Raw genomic sequence first — 9,255 nt, 5'->3', positions numbered from 1 at the left:
TGGCCAAATCGAAACGCGCCAAGCGTCTCAAGGCACTGGCATGCCCGCGATACATTCATAAAGGCGTTTCATTCGCTTGTCGATACATGCGTCCGTTGCTAATGATTTCAATATTAGGCTTCTGCGCTAGAGTCCCTGTGTTCGAATCCTGCCGTAGGGCAATTTTAATGATCTTTATTTAATTATTTATGACGCAATACACTGTTGAAAACTGTTGAAAATGATGAGTTTACAAAGTCACAAAGCCGTTTGAAGCCAAAAAAAAAAGAAGTTTAGGCAAATCCATGTACTTCCCATAATTCCCATGCTGGGACAACCGCTCCCATTGCAGCTCCCGTAGACACTAGCGCCAGAGTTCCCTCTAGTAATTTTTGTAGGAAGCTCTATGTCGCCAAGTAATGGCGCCCAGAGAGGAAACGGGGTAGAAGCGTGCGTGTGTGTGTGCCCCCCTCCCCCCCCCCCCCCCCCCATTGCCCCAACACATTCCCTCGGGCTCTCGGGTGACGCTCGGGTGATGCTGCGCACGAGACACTCAATAAAATTGCTTTCCATCTCTGCAGGTACCTTACAGATAATATAATATTTTTCTGCCCTGTAATATTGAACGTTGAGTATTACTATAGAGAGGCACATTTTGCCATAACGTCTATAATCAAAATGTGTAGACTAATTAACGCATAAGACAACTTTATTTCATAGCGTTGTAAGTTCAACGCATTGTTTAGTAAGATATTATATATTTCAATTAATTTAATAATGAAATAATTAAGATTAATTTATTAAAGTGACGTCACTTCCGCGCGTCACAGGGGTCGATTCTAAGGTCGATCTGTGGTGGCTAGAAGTCGAGTGGCGAGCGCCGCTCTTTTGCGTAGGTGGCGCTGCTCTTCGTAGCGCGATTCGCCCGCCGCGCTAGGCCGGGCTGGCCGTGGGCCGCGTTTAGTAATCTTTCTGTGATTTATGTTGAGACGTGTATCGTGTATAAGACGTCTATAAGTATTGAGACGTGTTTCCTTGCGGATTAGTTAAAAGCGCAAGTGAGGACTTCAAGGCCTATAGTGAATAAATATCTACATGCAGTTTCAGTTCTTGAGAGCGATTGATTATCGCACCGCGTTCGATAGGGAGGAAACTCGTGATTCTCACGAGGTATGCCCCTGGATGAGAACTGCACAGCGAACACTTAGTTCCAATGCGTTACGAGGACCAGCAAACAAATCCTGCACGCTTTACGCAGAATCTCTAACCGCACCCGTGGAGTAAACGAACGTGAAATGCGGCATTTCGCTCAAGCTTTTCTTGTCTGCCGTATCATGTACGGGCTGCCGTATCATCCAGTCAACCGCACACAGATGAACGTGCTCGACCGGTTACTTAACGAAGCCAAACGCATTGTAACTGGATTCCCAAGGTACACAAGCCTCGAAGCGCTTAAAAGTTGTAGCAAACTCAATAACATGTCCGAGCTTGTCAACATGCACATCTCTACACAAGAGACGAGACTTCGCGCCACAAATGCCGGACGACACACACTCATGCTCCTCGGTTATGACGTCCACACAATGCCCATTTTGCCCAACAAAACGCCGCCGTGGGAAATCACGACTCTCACCGGTGGCAAGCCACTTCCTCTCAATATGGATCCTACTCAGCGAATGTGGCGCCTTGCATATGTTAACAGACATGCTAAAGCTACCATTTCACTCCCCTTGACTGAACGCATCGTATACACGGACGCTGCACTGCCTGCAGATGGCGCTAGTAACACCAGCGCTGCGTGGTACCACCAGACAAATGAAAATCAGAACCACCGTCATCATATATAAGCAGAAGCAATGTCCAGCACCCGCGCTGAGCTAATGGCCATCCTAGATTATTTGAAGTGGGCCCTCGCAACTTCGTCTCAAACTGACCCTGTTCACCATCATATGTACAGTCGGCCAAAAAAGTTTACGGACCATCACATCTGACAAAAAGCTGAATATCTCCTCAGCCTCAAAACGCAGCCCGGTGTTCCCATTTCCTGCCTTTAGTGGTACGTACGAACAACATTCGGATGCCCAGTTTTACTGGCTGCTTTTAAAGGCTCCTCGTATATTTAGAATTTTCTGAGATCTCGTGGTCCGTAAACTTTTTTGGTCGACTGTACATAGACTTCCACGCTGCCCATCGGGCATGTGCTAATGTTCTTTACGCAGATCCCGTGCTGCAGAAGATCCTGCACCAGGCACGCCTGCTCCGCGAAGGCGGTCACGATGTTACCATCCACTGGGTCCCTGCGCACTGCGGTATCCCCGGAAACGAGAAGGCTCATACACTGGCGCGCGCTCATCTCTCTATCGCGCTAGCCAGAGCCTCCGATACTCCTTATCCTCTTCTAGCTACAACACCTGAGCTAGCAGACCCGATGGCAGACAAGCATGCGACCAAACAACGACGTGCCGCCTACCTCACAGCAGTGGGCAATCCACTCTCTATACCGTCGTTTCCCCCGAAGGTATTCACACGGCGAGAATCAGTCTTGCTTCGGAGAATTCAGACAGGCACCCTTCTTACTCCTCACGTGCTGAAGCGTTTCCACAGGGGTGGCACACCACCACCACCTCTAAGTGGGTTCTGTTCCACGTGCAAATGTCGTGCTGATCTCAACCAGCTGTGTTGGGAGTGCCCCTTCTACATCCCACCGAGGCTTTGTGCCCTGGCCACCATACAGCGGGGACCCTGGCCTTCTTCTCTCCGGACTTGGGCTTGCCCGGATACCACGTCTCCGGACCATGCCGTCGAGCTCTGGCGAGCACTGCTGTTGTTCCTCCAGGACCCGGCGGCACCACCCGTCGGCGATCGGCTCCACGACAGCCACAAGCGTCATGCGGCCCCCACTTAGCTGCCTCCAGGACGTTGGTTAATAAAACGGATGCAGCCTCACCCTTCCCCTTTTGCAACAGTATCCCTCCCTTTCCACCGCGGCCAGCGTCTTCGGCGCATTTTAATGTGGAATAAACGTGGTTTCATTCATTCATTCATACGATGTCCGAGCTCATGACTGCCAGATCCAACTAATAATGGAGCACAGCAGAAAGTCACGAACTTCAGCAATCAAGTACAGGTTGCCAAAACGGCTTTTATTGCACACTGTGTTCTTGAAATAGGACTTCTTGTCAGCACAAATCACAGAGAAGTTCACATAACTGAAACTAAAAGTCACTGATGAAAAAAGAAGCTTTGTAGCAAAGTTCTCAATGCAAGGCACAGTTGAGAGCACTCGACGCAGTTTTAGCATCTTCATTGGCTCCCGCGTTTCGTCCCGTTTCGCGTTCTGAGACTTGACGTAGATATGGAGCCTTGTGAGCACATAGAATTCTACGATTCTATTCGTAAGTGCTGTATTGTGTTCAGGGCAGAAATCGAGGCTCAACTTGGTAAGCTGGAGAAAAGATACCAGAATCATAAAGCTGCAGTGTCGCTTCTTGCTTCACACTGAAGCTGTGGGTGAAACTATTTCCCAGTGATGTCGCCAGTGCATTCAGCTGATCTGACGAATATAAAAGTCCTCCCCTATCAACAGCAATGGTTAGGCCTGCGTTCTCGGAGAGGTGCGATGGAGCATTTGGGTGAATTGATGGCACTGCGTCGCTTGTAAGCACTGGTCGATCACTGGGAATCTTGAGGTGGTGATAAACTTTATTGAAAGGGGGAAGGGTAAAGAGGGACGTGGCTGAGCGTTAGGGCTCAAGTAAGGCCCTGGGCCTGCTTGGCCTTTTCCGCCCAGTCCACCAGTTCCTGAGTGTTTCGCCTTTGACCACGTGCGTGGATGCCGCTCAATGTATTTAATACTCGTGGAAGTAAAGCTCATAGAGGGCTGATTTCCCGTCGAGGAATTCGTCAGCCCGGGGGACAGCCCACCGCCACGTTTCAAAACGTTCGGGGTCCTTTGGCACGGAAAACAAAGTGACACGCTTCCCATCTTCCTTGAAGATGCAGGCAGGCAGGCAGGCAGCCGGCAGGCCGGCAGGAAATTTACACCAGCAGCCAAGCAGAATATACTAATTAGCTTTGTGTTTGTGTGGTTGAGCTTTGCGCGACCACCTGGCGCCACCAATCTGGCCGCTCCCGTTTACGCCCCCACTAAACCGGCAAACCGCCCGTGCTTGCTGGAATACCGGACATGCTAAAAGTCTCTATGGACGTCAGGCTCTGGAGTTTTGCAAGACGCGTAGCGCCACCTGCCGGTGCGAAGAGGCAGTAATTGTACAGAGGCTAGAACCTTCTAGCCTCTATAGTAATTGAGTATTACTCGGGTCAGCCATGATGGAACCTTGATGGAATTTTCCCCTAAATAATCTTCGACAACGTGGCCGACAACTCAATGTGAGCAATTATTTGCGCCACATTCCCGACAGAAGCTATCTCCGGGACATACCCACCCGAACTTCAGAGTGTAGTGCAGTCTACAGACAAGGACCCTCAACTAGTGGCCGTCCAGCAGGCCCGGGGTGCGCTCGAAAAGCAGAAGCCTCACAACCCACCACAAACGGGCCGAACTGGGGTAGGTAGTAGAAATAGGGCATAACGCCTGGTCGACGCTTGCCCAACGTCGCGACGCGTTAAACCGTGTGTTGGCTGCATTATAATGAAGTTATTCCACTGCTATCCCATCCTATGTCTACAGTGGACCCTGACTAAAATTTCGTAAATAAAAGGAAAGCACAGACACAGAGACGTACTTCTGAACATACAAAACCACGAAGTAACTTTGCTGAAACAACCCTTATTGTACACGAGAGCCCAAGAATGCGGACATCTAAACGAGATTAGCTCTTGTACGATAGTAAATAGGGGAAGGCGGACGGGTTTGATTCCCGCTGCCGGTATGCGCTGTATAGTCCATGTTGGCCCGCGGGTAGAGTAAGTACCATGCGGCCCAGGTTAGTTGCGCTCCTGCCCGCGATTGACGCCGCACGAGAAGCAGCCTGGGAAAGTCAGGACCAGTGTCCTTAAGGAGGGTAATAATAGATCTTCCCCGATATAGCCAACTCTGTTTCATGGATGCGGCTGCGAGTTCGTGGATGTGGATAGCGGACTCATGGATTGCCAGGGAAAGCCACTCTCCAATTTCGCAGTGGATGCTAAAAGCGCTGCCTATAATGAACGTACGTTACTGCAACTGAAAATAATCGTAGTTGACAAGGTTCTCTTGATCCTTTATTGACGATACCCGCAAGAAACGTGCCGAACACATCAATAAAAAAGCGTAATAAACAAAAAGAAAAAAATACTTTGCGGACATTTTTTTGTGGGGCAGCCCTAGGAAACTGGAAGCGAGCTTCACCCCAAGCCACTTTGTTCTTAATTTTTATATTTACAGCTCCCATCACGTGTGAGCCCTAGATTTCCTTTGCTTTGACATCACATGTGTGGCACCACTGCAGCATCTTGAATCGGTATCTCTCTTCTTCCATATAACCAGCACGAGAGTTGACACGGGACATAAAAACAAGCGACAAGGACAAGTGCTTGTTCATCCTGAAGGTTAACCCTTGAGCTGGTTATATCAATATGCTAGCCCGGCCTCACACCTTACTTGATCGTTCCTCTGACCTTGCTTTCAAGATAGAGTGAATGGCGTGCCAAGCTTCTTCTTCCCCGTCCAATGTTCCTGCCCTAAACCAAAAAATGGCGCTTGCTGCCTGTCATTCAATGTTGGCCGAAGACATTTTAGCCAGGAACTTCGTACAACTCGGCAAAAAAAAAACATTTAGCAAGATATAATAGCCGAGATAAGTCTCGGCTATTATTGCCGGTATTTTGTGGAACGTATGGCGTCCCACATGATAATTGATAAAACTGCTGGAAGGTGCATTACAATAAAGAAAAAGTGTGTGGCAGAGCATAAACTTCATCGACCTGGGTATAGGCATAGCAAAAGAGTTGTCAGCTGATTACCCTTCTGCGCCTGTCAGGACAAAAAACAATACCGCTTGATTGGAGATGCTTCACGGTACCTACCATTCGTTCGCAAAATCCTCCCCTAACACCGACGGGGTGCACGCCCGCCTACATTTAGAATTTGCGTGTAAGGGAAAGGTATCGAGAAGTTATTTTGCTGCCGAGCGTTGGAGAATCTATATTTACTCATGAAAGTTTGGCTGTTGCAGTCAAAAAATATTTCTTAATATCTCCTTCCTAACAGAAAATTTTCATAAACAAATAAAGGTCCCCTTGAAGTAGTTCTACCTACTAGCTCGCGATGGACCACCATGGTCAGCAACCAAGGCTAACCATGTTGGTCAATCTTGATTACAAGTCCAGCTTAGTCTGGCTGTCTAGCTGTGTTGCGGCGTTTAGCCAGTCGTTCAGCGCGCTGTTCGTCTGTTTCCTGGGCGATTCGTTTCCTCTTCATCTCGTCCCGATGTCGATTCCAGGCCTCCTCCTGCTTATCAGAATTGCCGCCGTTCATACTGCCGCCTCAACTGTGGTTGCGGTGCACACGAGGTCTCCTTTTCAATCCTCCGACATGCTATGCGGCATGCGACGCAGCTGGCGAACCAAGCGGAGGCGAGCGCAATGACGACGAACGCGGTGTGACGTCATACCAAACGGCGGCGGTTGAAAGGCGCGGCGCTGCGCAGCGGCGGAATACCTGTGGCTCGGTGCTACTAGTGGCGCATGCGCCGTAGTGACTAGGAAGCGAGAAAGAGAGAGATAAATATCCGCGGCGAGGCGCGCGTTGTGACGTCATGTGCCTGCTCGAAGCACCGCCACGGCGAACTCGCAAGTTCGCGGCCAGTATATAGAGCTTTCGCTTTAAAATATTTCGAATACCAACTGTGTGTGCAGACCGCGCAAAGACAGTGCCGTGTTCGAGTAGCAAAGCACCTACCATTTGTGTGTTGGTTCGTCATTATAATAAAGGGTAGTACGACTCGGAGCGCTGCGAGTTTCGGTGCCATCGATATTTTCAACTCGATAGTTCAATAAATCACACTTTATGCACGCCCGTTACCCTAGATCCAGCCTTCGACTTCCTCGAAGACTTTCCCAAAGAGACGCGGCACTTTTCTGTAGTGTCGGGCGCCGCGTTCACCAAATACTACGCGTTCCGCATAGGTAGGGCTGACACAGCAGCATGTGAGGATTGCAGCGGAGGCGGAAACAACTCGGCGCGTTCTTTGCCGGTGCCCGCACTACAGTGAGCACAGACAATCGCTTTTCGTAGTGCTGAACTTTGCAACATCGACGCGACTTACCATCGCATCAGAAGGCCATGCAATGTGCTACTGAACTTTCTGAGATCGACCAGCCTGAGTGAATGACTGCGATTGGAACGACCTGTTTGTTGTTTTTTGTTTTTTACAGCGAAGCTGTTTATGGCTGGGGTTCCGTGCAGTTGCGTTCTACCTGTGCAATAACAGTGGGCCGATCGCGGAGATAGCGCAATACCGGGCCGACCCGCGGCGGAGATGAAGCATGCTTCAAGCATTGCGCCAACTTGCAAAAATAAGTTTGGTACCTTGGGTCCAAATAGAACCCGCATCAGATATTAAGATGATAAGAGCAGATACTACGCTTTGACCTGCGTCGGCCATATCTGCGTTCGCACCACCGTCTCTTTGTCGGCGTTCCAAGCGCTTGCGTATCTACCTACTTTCCTTTATTTGCGCTCCCCCGTGGTGGCGGTCCCCTCAAAACGTCACGCGTGTCTAGTTTCCTCCGGGTTCTCGGGGCGACGGTGCCATCGTCCACGCGAATGTATATAAAACATCACGGTAGATGAACTCGTGCCTTTGTTCAAAATTCTGTCACCTACGTGTCGTGTGCTAAACAGTAACCGGCTTCGCTGGTCATCCACTTTAAAAGAGTGAAACGGCTCATGATTTTAAGGCGAAAGCCTCAAGTGGCTCGTAAACCCCCAATAGTCTGGAAAATGCGGCGTGCGGTACAGAAAGTCATGCGAGGTCGCATCGCGCAGACACGCGCTCATGCCACTACTCGCGTTTGCTGTCATCTTCGTCCACAGCTGGCTCCGATGTCGCTCACTATGCCGAAAGAAAGACAAAGTTAATTAAAACAGAGTTAATTAAGGCACTCCAACCCAGGACCTTCGGTGGAAGCCGAACCTACGAACTTTGGTGTTAAGAGGAAGTAAATTAATTAAGGCGCAGCTAAATAATGTAAACCGAATTAAGGATCTCGAACCGACGACTTTTGGTAGGAGTCGCACCCTCGAATTTTGGTGGGAGTCGGAACCCCGACTTTTATTACTAATTAGGGCGAAGCTAATGGTAAGGCAAGCTGTAAGGTGCCTCGATATCTTCTTCCTCGCCCGCCGCGACGGAGGACATCGAGGCACCCTAGCATGCCAATGAACACAGCGACATCAGCATCATTACTTGGTTCAACCATGAGACATACAGAATACACCTTGATGGAATTCTCCCAGAAATAACATTTGACAACGTGGCTGATCACTCAGTGCGAGAAATTATGTCTACTATGGACCCTGACTAAAATTTCTTAGAGAAATAAAAAAAAACACGGACGCAGAGACGTAATTCCGAACATACAAAACAACGAAGTAACCTTGCTTAAACTACCCTTATTGTACACGAGAACCCAAGAATTCGACCATCTAAACGAGACTCGTTCTTGCAGGTTAGTAAATAGGGGAAGGTGGACGGGTTCAATTCCCGCTGCCGGTATGCGCTGTAGTCCATGTTGGCCCGCTGGTAGAGTGAGTCCCATGCGGCCCAGGTTAGTTGCGCTCATGCTTGCGATGGACGCCGCACGAAAAAGCATCCTGGGGAGGTCAGGACCAGTGTCCTTAAGGAGGGTGAATAGATCTTCCCCGATATAGCCAACTCAGTTTCGTGGATGTGGTTGCGGGTGTGTGGATGTGGACGTGGATAGCGGACTCATGGGTTGCCAGGGAAAGCCACTCTCCAATTTCGCTGTGGATGCAATCGGTGCTATTTATAGTGGACGTACGTTATTGCTGCTCAGAAGAACCAAAGTTATTTTTAGAGCACAGCTCACCCGTTCCTGCGTTGGGCGACGGCCTCGGATTCTGCGTAATCAGAGAAACGCACGAGCGGACCGCCGTGGGGGACAAAACACTGGGATAGTGAAGAGAAATAGCGAATTTCGCAACATCGACGTGACTTACCATCGCATCAGAAAGTCGTGCAGGCAGCCGCGCTATTATTTTCTCTTTCCTCCTTTCCTTTACATTCTCTCTTTGCCCACCTTCCAAGCCCT

At 49.6% G+C, this 9,255-nt stretch overlaps 1 pseudogene; it reads right to left on the bottom strand.

Annotated features, from left to right (window-relative positions):
• Positions 1 to 7,406: 7,406 nt before the first annotated feature.
• LOC135915066 (U2 spliceosomal RNA) lies at positions 7,407 to 7,588 on the bottom strand (annotated as a pseudogene).
• Positions 7,589 to 9,255: the final 1,667 nt, after the last annotated feature.

This window comes from Dermacentor albipictus, chromosome 3, assembly GCF_038994185.2.
Source record: "Dermacentor albipictus isolate Rhodes 1998 colony chromosome 3, USDA_Dalb.pri_finalv2, whole genome shotgun sequence".
Classification (NCBI taxonomy): domain Eukaryota; kingdom Metazoa; phylum Arthropoda; class Arachnida; order Ixodida; family Ixodidae; genus Dermacentor; species Dermacentor albipictus.
This window is presented reverse-complemented; position numbering and strand designations above follow the sequence as displayed.